The sequence below is a fragment of the Taudactylus pleione genome, unplaced genomic scaffold (assembly GCF_031769625.1).
Source record: "Taudactylus pleione unplaced genomic scaffold, aTauple2 ptg000572l, whole genome shotgun sequence".
NCBI lineage: Eukaryota > Metazoa > Chordata > Amphibia > Anura > Myobatrachidae > Taudactylus > Taudactylus pleione.
In genome coordinates, this window is record NW_028284974.1 from 1,897,736 (window position 1) to 1,909,873 (window position 12,138).

General features: G+C 47.6%; 1 protein-coding gene across 7 annotated transcripts in view; it reads left to right on the plus strand.

Moving 5' to 3' along the window:
* The window catches only part of GRIK5 (glutamate ionotropic receptor kainate type subunit 5), a 344,326-nt gene that overhangs the window by 305,269 nt on the left and 26,919 nt on the right, over positions 1 to 12,138 (plus strand). The gene's annotated exons all lie outside the window — the stretch shown is intronic.

The window sequence follows — 12,138 nt, forward strand, 5'->3', positions numbered from 1 at the left end:
TCTGTGCTCCCTACATTATGGCAGTTCTATAGAAATAAATGTGTTTATCAGGATGACAATGCCACCTGTCATGTTTCCAGAGGAGCGCTGGACTGGTATACTGGAAATTCGGTAACCCGGATGGACTGACCAGCTCAGTGTCCAGATCTTAACCTAATTGAGAACCTCTGGGGCGAATTGGACCGTCGGGTTTGTACTAAGCCGACTCGACCTTCTTCAGTGTCACAGTTGGTCACTGTACTTAAGTCGGAATGGGAAAACATAGAGCCTGCTGCTGTCCAGGTGTCTGCAGTAATCACTCATCACTGCACGTGGTGGACCTACAAAGTACTGATGACGTCCATAAAATCTCGTTCATCTCTTTGCTGTCAGTGTCCAGTCACTTTTGTCTACATAGTGTACAATGCACAGAGCACTGAGGTGACCAAAGTGACATTAGATCAATAGAAGGAAACAAATTTGGCCCTTAGGGGGGGATGTACTAAGCCTTGAAGATAGAGAAAGTGGAGAGAGATAAAGTACCCACCAATCAGCTCCTAACTGTCATGTTACAGGCTGTGTTTGAAAAATGCCAGTTATATGCATTCACTTTATCGCCATCCAAGACTTACTAAATAGACCCCATGGTCTCTTAAAGGTGCAATCCCACATAATATATATTTTTTTTAAACAAAACTTTCTAAAGTGATTTTTCAGGAGGTTTTCTTATAACTCGGTGTTAGATTCATTACTAATATAAGTAGCAGATTTATATTTCAACAAAAAAGTGTCTCTCCCGAGCCAGTCAGTGGGGAAGCTCAGAGATGGTAGAAAGAAGACATTGGGGTAAGGTTTGACAATGAAAATTCTATTATTATTATTATTATGGTTTATTTATATGGCGCCACAAGTGTTCCACAGCGCCTTACAAAGTACATAAACAAATAGATTGATTTACAGTGACTTACAGTACAATACAATACATTACAGGACATGCATAATATACATTGCTACATTCACGACCATAACACCCAGATAAGCAACAATGCAAAGCAATCAAGTGTTAGGTGCCCTGGTAGAGAGTAAGAAGTAGATGAAGGTATAGTAAGGAGATGCACAAGAGGGTAGAGGGCCCTGCTCAAAGGAGCTTACATACTAAGGGGGAGGGACAGACAAACAGGGGTGAAACAGATGGGGTAGGCAGGGAGGAAGGAGTATGTAGCAGCAAGTTAAGATGAGAGCTGGAAGACTTTGATGAAATAGTGGGTGTTGAGAGCCCGTTTGAAGGATTGTAGAGAGGTGGAGAGTCTGATGGGAAGCGGGAGAGAGTTCCAAAGGTGGGGAGCAGCGCGGGCAAAATCTTGGAGGCGGGAATGGGAGGAAGTAATCAATTGGCATAAGAGGTGGCATGCATTTGTTGAACTAAGAGGGCGGACAGGAGAGTGAAGGGAGATGAGATCAGAGATGTAAATGGGAGAGGAATGGCTGAGGGCTTTGTAAGTGAGTGTGAGAACCTTAAATTGGGTTCTAAAGGGGAAGGGGAGCCAGTGGAGGGCTTGTAGGAGAGGGGAGGCAGATGCAGAGCGTTTTGAGACGAAGATGAGCCGAGCAGCAGCATTGAGGACAGACTGGAGAGGGGAGAGAAGGGATTTGGGGAGGCCAGATAGGAGAAGGTTACAGTAGTCCAATCTGGAGATGACCAATTAGTGTATGAGGGTTTTAGTGGTATCCTGGGTGAGAAAGGGTCTAATCTTGGAAATATTTTTAAGATGAAAGCGACAGGACTGTGAGAGGTTCTGGATATGTGGTTTGAAGGAGAGGGAGGAGAGGGAGGAGGGAGGAGTCCAAGACAGCGCACTTTGGGGCTAGAGGAGATAGTTGTGCCATCAATTGATAAAGAAATGGTGGGAAGTGTGGTTATGTAGGGGGGAGGGAAGATGATTAGCTCAGTCTTAGACATATTAAGTTTAAGAAATCGCTGGGACATCCAGGAAGAAATGGCAGAGAGACAGTTGGAGACACGAGTGAGGAGAGAGAGAGGTCAGGGGAGGAAAGGTAGATTTGAGTATCATCAGCATAGAGATGATATTGGAGGTCAAAAGAGCTGATGAGTTCACCTAGTGAGGATGTATAGAGTGAGAAAAGGAGAGGTCCAAGAACAGAACCTTGGGGAACACCCACTGCAAGAGGCTGTGGGGGAGAAGAGGAGTCATGAGAGGAGACAGAGAAGGATCGGTCAGAGAGGTAGGAGGACAGCCAGGAGAGGGCAGTGTCACGCAGACCAAGGGAGTGAAGGATTTGCAGAAGGAGAGGGTGGTCCACAGTGTCAAAAGCAGCAGAAAGGTCAAGGAGAATGAGCAGAGAGTAGTGGCCCTTGGATTTAGCAGCAAGGAGGTCATTGCTGACTTTTGTGAGGGCAGTTTCAGTGGAGTGGAGAGAACGGAAGCCAGACTGAAAAGGGTCGAGGGAATGAGAGGAAAGAAAGGTGGTAAGGCGCTTGAAAACAACACGCTCAAGGAGCTTGGAAGCAAAAGGGAGGAGAGAGATGGGACGGTAGTTGGAGAGAGTGTTAGAATCAAGGGTTGTTTTTTTTAGTATGGGGGAGACAAGGGCATGTTTGAATGCAGATGGGACAGTGCCTGATGATAGGGAGAGATTAAAGAGGTGGGCAAGATGGGAGCAGGCAGAAGGAGAGCGGTAGCGGAGGAGGCGTGAAGGTATAGGGTCAAGGGGGGAGGTGGAAGGGGGGGGGACTGGATGAGGTACATGACTTCCTCTCCAGATACAGGGGAGAAGAAAGTTAGAGTCAGTAAAATTGAAGGAGAGGGGTGATCTGGGAAGAGAGGAGGTGGATAGCAGGGGGACTGGTGGGATATGATGTCCTGACGTATGGAGTCAATTTTAGATGTAAAGTAGGTAGCAAAATCAAGGGCAGAGAGCGTGGAGGGGAGGCGAGGAGGGGGTGGGTGGAGGAGGGAGTTGAAGGTGGTGAAGAGACGTTGGGGATTTGAGGACTGAGAGGAGATGAGGTTCTTGAAATATGACTGTTTAGAGAGGGAAAGGGCAGCACTGTATGATGAGAGCATAAATTTGAAATGGAGAAAATCAGCCTTAGAGCGTGATCTTCTCCACTGTCATTCGGCAGTTTGAGAACACTTTTGCAGGTATCTGGTGCATTTGGAATGCCAGGGTTGAGGTGGAAATCTGCGAGGGTGAATAGTGATCGCCGGAGCAACAGACTCCAGAGCAGAAGTAAGGGAGGTATTGTATAGAGAAATGGCTTGTTCAGGGCAGGAGAGAGAGAGGATAGGGGAGAGAAGTGAGTCAAGCTGGGAAGAAAAAGAAACGGTGTCAATAGCGTCAATGTTACTCTTAGTGATAGTGGCCTTAGGAGGTAGAGGAAGGGAAGGAGGGATAGGTTAAAAGAGAGAAGGTGATGGTCTGAGAGGGGGAATGGGGAATTGGAGTAATCAGAAATATCACAAAGGTGAGTGAAGACCAGGTCAAGTGAATGCCCACTCACATGGGAGGGTGAAGAGGTCCATTGGGAGAGACCAAATGAAGACATGACGGTGAGGAGTTTGGAGGCAGAGGCTTCTGTTGGGATATCAATAGGAATATTGAAGTCACCTAGGATAATAGAGGGAAGGTCAGAGGAGAGAAAGTGAGGAAGCCAGGAAGCGAAGTTGTCAATGAATTTGGAAGGAGGGCCAGGGGGATGGTAAATGACAGCTACTCTAAGGTGAACTGGTTGGAAGAGGCGTATAGCATGAACCTCAAATGTAGAGAAAGTAAGAGATGGTTCAGAGGGTAGGAGTTGGTAGAAGTAACCGGGGGATAGAAGGACCCCTACCCCACCACCATGGCGACCCCCAGGCCGAGGGGTATGAGAGAAGATGAGGCCCCCAGAGGAAAGAGCAGCAGGGGAAGTGGTGTCAGAGGGTGAAATCCAGGTTTCAGTAATGGCTAGGAGATACAAGTTTTTAGAGATGAAAAGGTCATGGGTGGGTACGAGTTTGTTACATACTGATCTGGCATTCCAGAGGGCACAGGTTAGAGGGACAGTGTTTGTGGGAGAGATGTGAATTAGATTATTTGGGTTGCTGTAGTGAGAAGGTGAGTTTAATATGGGTGGCCGAGATTAATGTAGTGGAGAGATTATGCGGGGACCAGTGCTGGGAAGGGAACCTGTCGGTGGTTGGCAGGGAGGGAGTTTAATATGATGGGGGTGGTATCGGGTGACATGGAGAGGAGGTTTGGAGGAAGGATTATCAGTGGGGTAGTAGGACATAGGAGGGGTAGAAGAGAATAAAAGTGTATTAGTGGGAGAGGAGAGGGAGGACGGCAGACAGAGGTGGGGAGATAAAGGGAGGAGGAGGTGGAGGAGACAAGGGGGAAATTATATAGGTGGAAAAAGGGGGTAGAGCAGAGTATTAGGTAGAAAGTTAGTGGAGGGGGAGGTACACATGATAATGGTGTGGAAGAGTTGGGTAGGGGGAGGAAAACTAGATGTGGGAATAAAGTATGAGTGCAGAGAAGCGAGTAACAGTACAATGGAGGAAAATGTGCCTGCAAAATTTCCAAACTATTATTGAGCAGAGGAAAAATGGAATATTAAAGTAAACTGAATTAGAAGACAGATGACAGGCTAGGAAAAGAAGAGAGGTGGGAAGATATTATTTCTAAGACATATACTAAAATTGGCACTGAATACAGTAAGCTATGAGTTGTTTGTGAAACGAGCGAGTCAGTACAAATAATAGCAGGTGTAAGTTCTTATAGGGGCCCATTTATCAAAGATCATTTGAGGTGTTTTCGGGGGTTAACCTCAAATACTTAGTTTCCCCTGAATGTATGAAGGAGGGACTGCAGCATGTATCTCCGATACCTGCTGCGTTCCCTGCATTGCTGCCGGCAGCCGCCTCCCCCATAGGTTTCTATGGGGGATGCGATGCTGCCAAATGTATCAATATCGGGGATGCTGGTTTAATGCCGGTATAATGCAGAATTTGGTAAGAAATGCACTGTTACAAATTATGCACTTCTAATAATTATGCCCTACTCAGCCCAGGGGCCTTCAGCCTTCCTATGAATTTAAATAGTCAGTGCTTGCATGTGTATGCAATGAATCCAATCATCCCCCAATACCCTCCCACTAATATGGCTAGCAATAAATGTCCTAACATAAACAAACAGTGAATGCCACAAAGCTAAGAAGAACTAGGTCTAGTAATCTATACAATTTTCAAATAATGAAAAATTAGATGATCTGCAGCAAGTATGAGTTACCTAGTTTGCAGTATAATTTTCAAATAATTAAAATAAATAAATAATTCTACTCCATTCTATGCCATGTGACTGTGGTTGCCATGGCGATATTTGCATTAATTGCCTAGAATTATTACTATTACAATATGTCTCGCTGCTATGCGTTACTAGGGATGTGCGCTGGACCATTTTTGCTGGATTTGGATTTGCCAAACTGCGGTGACTGGCTTTGGATTTGGATTTTTTACAAAAATTGACAAAAAAAGCTAAAATCACATAAATTGGGCTTTTTTTGCTTCCTAGAGTATTATTAACCTCAATAACATTAATTTCCAGTCATTTACAGCAGTGGTTCCCAAACTCGGTCCTCAGGACCCCACACAGTTCACTTTTTCCAGGTCACCCAGCAGGTGCACAGGTGTATTCATTACTCACTGACATGTCTTAAAAGACCAACAGGTGCAGCTAATTATATCACTAGTAATTATGTGAGGAGACCTGCAAAGCATGCACTGTTTGGGGTCCTGAGGACCGAGTTTGAGAACCCGTGATTTGCAGTCAATTTAGACCACCTCACAGCTTATAGTACAGACCCTCCAACATGACCCGTTCCATTAGGAACAAAACACTCTGCTCCTGGACTTCCCTCTTAATATATGATTGCAGTCACCTGTGTTGAACACCTGTCTCATCAATGACCTAGTTCAACACAGGTGACTGCAACCATACATTAGGTGGAGAGTCTAGGAGCAGAGTGTTTTGTACCTAATGGAACGGGTCATGTTGGAGGGTAGGATACCGTGTTTCCCCGATAATAAGACCTACCCCGAAAATAAGCCCTACCCTTCATTTTGTAACCCAGTCCAAATTAAGCCCTACCCCGAAAATAAGACCTACCTGAATCTCATTTTGAGCTGGGAACGCTGCAGAGACCAGCGTTCCCAGTCATGCAGTGAGAGCGACATCCCGGACGGCTTCAAGTCAGGTAAGTGCACTACAATAAGGGACACTGCTACAGGGGGGCCTGCAAGGGGGTGGCCTGCATAAGGGTCACTTCTACAAGGGGGCCTGCATAAGGGGCACTTCTACAAGGGGGCCTGCATAAGGGGCACTGCTGTCAATGATAATTAATACAAGACCTACCCCGAAAATAAGCCCTATGGTGTTTTTTTTAACAAAAAAAAAAATAAGACAGTGTCTTATTATCGGGGAAACACAGTAGTATTGTTTTCACCATTATTGGCCAAATGTTGCAGTGAGCTGACTGGTTACCAAGCGTCAGAGCAGCGGCGCAGCGACCACAGTTTAAAGTACATCTATGAAACATTGCCACACAACAGTGGCAGAAATGAAAGGTAGTGCAAGATGGAATTGTCCCTGAGTATCCTGCCTCAGCCATGCCTTACAGGAGAAAGAGAGTGCTGCAGTTGACTTTGTTGGCTTTTATAAGCATCCTGATTGAGTTGGGGCTAATTAAAATGGTTTATACAAGTAACCCGATTATTTTAAAGAAGTGTATTGATTTTGTGCATTGAGGTGCGATTTGGGAGCGAGTATCATCGATTTGGTAAACTCGATTCTTAGTGTATTTGTGATTTGCATTGGTACAAGGTTCTTTGGATGACGTTTGTTTCTATGGTGATTTGACGCAAAGTCGGGTATGACATGCAACATCAATGCGATCTGACCATTAGTAAATTCACAATATGCCATATCGCCCCTTTATAACGGAAAAAAGCAAAATAGACCATACACGATTGTTAGTAAATCTCCCCCACTGGGACCAATTGGGGGAGGTAACGGGGAGTGGCGGCACAAAACGGCGTGTCCCCACTGTTTTCGGTGCATCTCATCTCATGCATGACCATAGTACTACTCAGATGGGCGATTACCAAATGATAGGCGATGGCGGCTGCGAATTTGTATGCGCTTGGATCTGCAGATCAGCCAGTGAGCGTCTCAATACATATCCAGTCTACAGCAGAAACCTATTTTCACACAGCAGCTGCGAATGATTAGCGCACAAATCTGAATCAGCCTCATTGCCTCTTGTTTTGTGATTCCATTAATGTGCTTTACTTGTATTCCCAATAACTTTGACCTAAAGTTGAGCACAATAATATAAGGTGAGCTCCTAAACTACACAAGCAATTATTAATATGATCGTTGCTGTTAATTTGTAAGGCGACACGGTTCTCCCTAGTGCCAGGCAGTGGGGAAACAGGTCATGCTGTATATAAAACAGAGACATACGGGGTGTATAAAATAAATGTAAATGTGAGAACAAAGGGCGAGGAGGACAGTCAGCAAATAAGCACAGGAGACATCACTGTTATCCGAATCACAGACAGCTAAGAGCAATATTTATACACAATTATACATACCTGCAAGGCTCGCCATTGCAAAGCTGTATAGTATAGTATCTGGAGACAAGGTAGGCGCTAAAACAACAATGCAGCACAGGTGTTACTATTGGTTGCACCCTTATAACCCAATAATCAATGGTAAAATCTAAAATGTATAGAAACACTCAAATGCGCTATAAAATACAATTAAAAAAACAAACAGGTATATTCTCCTTATGGCAAAAAGACCCAATGGATGGATGTCCTTTCAATCACAGAAGGGCATTCAGATGGTTCAAAGCATATGTGGAAAACAAATGTGGAAAACATAGTGCAATAAATACAATATTTAATGTTTTCACATATATAAAATCCAACTCCCAAAACTTGGGGGAGACCACATACATAAACACAACTGTGTGACAGATCTCATTATCTGGACTAAGTTGCGGTATCCCAGGGGATCCAAAGGAAGTGGTCGTATGTTGTGGTATCCGGAAACCTACTGCGTTATTACTACATGCCTTTTAACTTCCGGACATCTGGTAAACCTTCACCTTGCCATTGCAAAGCTGCCTGCGTGCACTGCACACTACAGTATATGCCTGCGTGCACTGCACACTACACTATATGCCTGCGTGCACTGCACACTACAGTATATGCCTGCGTGCACTGCACACTACAGTATATGCCTGCGTGCACTGCACACTACAGTATATGCCTGCACTACACACTACAGTATATGCCTGCACTACACACTACAGTATATGCCTGCACTGCACACTACAGTATGTGCCTGCGTGCACTGCACACTACAGTATATGCCTGCACTACACACTACAGTATATGCCTGCGTGCACTGCACACTACACTATATGCCTGCGTGCACTGCACACTACACTATATGCCTGCGTGCACTGCACACTACACTATATGCCTGCGTGCACTGCACACTACAGTATATGCCTGCGTGCACTGCACACTACACTATATGCCTGCGTGCACTGCACACTACACTATATGCCTGCGTGCACTGCACACTACACTATATGCCTGCGTGCACTGCACACTACAGTATATGCCTGCGTGCACTGCACACTACAGTATATGCCTGCGTGCACTGCACACTACAGTATATGCCTGCACTACACACTACAGTATATGCCTGCACTACACACTACAGTATATGCCTGCACTGCACACTACAGTATATGCCTGCGTGCACTGCACACTACAGTATATGCCTGCACTACACACTACAGTATATGCCTGCGTGCACTGCACACTACAGTATATGGCTGCGTGCACTGCACACTACAGTATATGCCTGCACTGCACACTACAGTATATACCTGCGGGCAGCTTTGCAATTATGATCCTTGCAGAATCAGGCATGGTGACGCCAGCGTAGCATGTGCGAATTCTGAACAATCGGAATACAGATGTATCCAGGGGGTGTATTTATTATGGGTGCAGGGTGTGTGGTGCACACAGGTCCCTGGGTGGCCCACACCGCTCACCCTGCACCCATACTTTTTAATACTTACCTCTCCGAAGTTCTACATTGGCTGAAGCAGCACTACAAAAAACGCCTGGAAAATGGCCGCCACTTTTCCCAGCATTTTGCGCATGCGCAGAAGGGAAATCGCTGGGAAAATGGCTGTCGCGCCATTTTCCCATGACCTGCGCCTGTGCAGTAGACTCCGTGCACAGACTAGTGCAAGAAGTCTACTACTGCTCTCAGTGCGCTGGCGACCCTGCCAAGGAGGGGGCCCCGGACTGGGAATGCACATGGCCTCCTCCTCTTTTAATACACCCGGAATGACCGGTGACCAGAGTAAAGCCCATCTGCAGCACAGGTGCGACAGGGCGGGAGTCCTGTGGAACCCTATGGACTTCGTAGAAATAGAGATAACAAAGGTAAGTTCTTACCATATGTCATATTTTCTACATCAGGGTCCATAGGTTATCCACAGGATACCTTGGGGATGTCCCAAAGCAGTATCCTTTAAGGGTGGGGACGCTCCTGTGCTGAAAGGAGAATCCGCCGCCCGAAGGAAGCATCTTGAGTGTCAAAAGCGTAATACCTCACAAAGGTATGAACAGAGGACCACGTGGCAGTCTTGCAGATCTGGACTGCAGAGGCATCACGTCGAGCTGCCCGCGAAGGACCCACAGACCTAGTGGAATGAGCCCTCACAGAGGATGGAACTGGAAGGCCTTCACGAAGATAAGCTTCTGAAATTGTCATACGAATCCAACCTGCCAAAGTTTGCTTTGAAGCAGGCCAACCTTTTTTACGGAAGCCATAGAGGACAAACAAGGTGTCCGACTTCCTAAAAGAGGAAGTGCGGTCAACATAAATCCTTAAGGCCCGCACAACATCCAAAGTGGCCTCACCCACTGAAAGATCAGGTGAATTAAAAGCCGACACAACGATGTCCTCGTTGATGTGGAAACTTGAAACCACTTTAGGAAGAAATCCAGGACAAGTGCGCAGCACCACCCTGTTCCTATGAAAAATCAGAAAAGGGGGTCTACAGGAGAGAGCCCCTAAGTCAGAAACACGTCTGGCCGAAGCAATGGCCAGAAGGAATATTGTTTTAGCTGTAAGCCATTTAAGGTCCACTGAGCCCAGTGGTTCGAACGGCGGTCCCTGGAGAGCTCTCAGGACCACAGCCAAATCCCAAGGAGTCACCGGTGGAACAAAAGGTGGCTGAATGCGAAGAACACCTTGCATAAATGTGCGCACATCAGGAAGCGCAGAAATCCTACGATGGAACCAGACTGACAGGGCAGACAGCTGTACCTTCAGGGAAGCAAGGCGAAGCCCATGGTCTAGGCCAGCCTGTAGGAAAGCCAACATTCTAGAGAGGCAGAACTCCCAAGGGGCATAACCTCTAGGTCGACACCACTGGAAGAACGTATGCCACACACGATGGTATATTCTTGCAGAGGATGGCTTCCGAGCTCTTAGCATGGTTTGCACCACAGAGCCGGAAAATCCCCTGGACCTTAACATGGCCATCTCAACAGCCACGCCGTCAAAGACAGCCGAGTCAGGTCCGGGTGAAGACAAGGACCCTGTGACAGCAGGTCCGGCTGCAGTGGTAACCGCAGAGGAACGTCCACTGACAGACTCTGGAGGTCCGAGAACCAGTGCCGCCTGGGCCACTCGGGAGCTATCAACAGGAGCGTACCTCCTTCCTGTTTGAATTTCCGGATTACCCGCGGAAGAAGGGAAAACGGAGGAAAGAGGTAGGCAAACTGGAACGTCCACTGGACGGACAGAGCATCCACCAGAGACTCCTTTTCGTCTCTTGTTCGAGACCCGTACACCGGCAACTTGTTGTGTGCCGGGACGCCATGAGGTCTATCTCTGGAAGACCCCACCTGTCCACCAGAAGTTGAAAGACGTCCTGGCGCAAAGACCATTCTCTCGGATGTACGTCCTGCCGGCTGAGAAAATCCGCTTCCCAGTTGAGGACTCCCGGGATGAACACCGCTGATAGAGCCGGGAGATTGCATTCCGCCCAGACCAGAATGCGGGACACTTCTTCGAGTGCCGCCCGACTTCGGGTTCCTCCTTGTCGATTTATGTAGGCCATGGTGGTGGCGTTGTCCGACTGGATCTGCACGGGGTGACCTTGGAGAACCCGATGTGCCTGCTGGAGAGCATTGAACACCGCGCGGAGTTCCAAGATGTTTATTGGAAGCTCCTTTTCTGCCTGAGTCCGCCTGCCCTGGAACAAGTGTGGACCCATGACCGCTCCCCAGCCCTGGAGACTGGCGTCCGTTGTTAACAGGACCCAGTTCGCCACCCAAAATGGGCGACCCTTGTTGAGGTGGGTCGTCTGCAACCACCAGGCTAGAGACAGGCGAACCACCAGAGTGAGCACCATTGTCTGGGCCTTTAGACTCTGAGGCAGTCCATTCCATTTGGACAGGATCAATTGCTGCAGAGGTCTGGAGTGAAACTGGGCATATTCCACCATGTCGAATATTGACACCATGGAGCCCAGCAACCGCATCGCCGAGTGCACAGACACTCGGCGACACTGCAGACAACTGCGCACCCTCAACTGCAAAGCAGAGATCTTTTCCTCTGTCACAAAGATCCGCTGCTGCCTGGAGTCCAACAAGGCCCCGAGGTGCAGGATCCTCTGAGACTGGGTCAGGGTGGACTTTTGCCAGTTTATCAACCAGCCGTGACGCTGCAGCACTGCAATCGTCAGGTCCAGATGGCGTAGAAGGAGCTCTGGAGACCCTGCCAACAACAGAAGGTCCTCCAGATACGGTAACATTCGGACTCCCTGGAGCATAGTGTGCAAAACCTTCCGCAGTTCCAAGGCTTTGTTCCGGTCTAGTGGAAGGCCTGTGGTGAAGAACCGAGATGGAGGCCTGTGCCGAAAGGAGAGGGCATACCCGTGAGAAACCACCTCGTGAACCCATGTGTCCGTCGTAGTTATCGGCCAACACTGGGCGAACTGAAGCAGGCGGCCTCCCACTTTGGGATCCCCCAAAGGGAGGCCCAGACCGTCAGGCC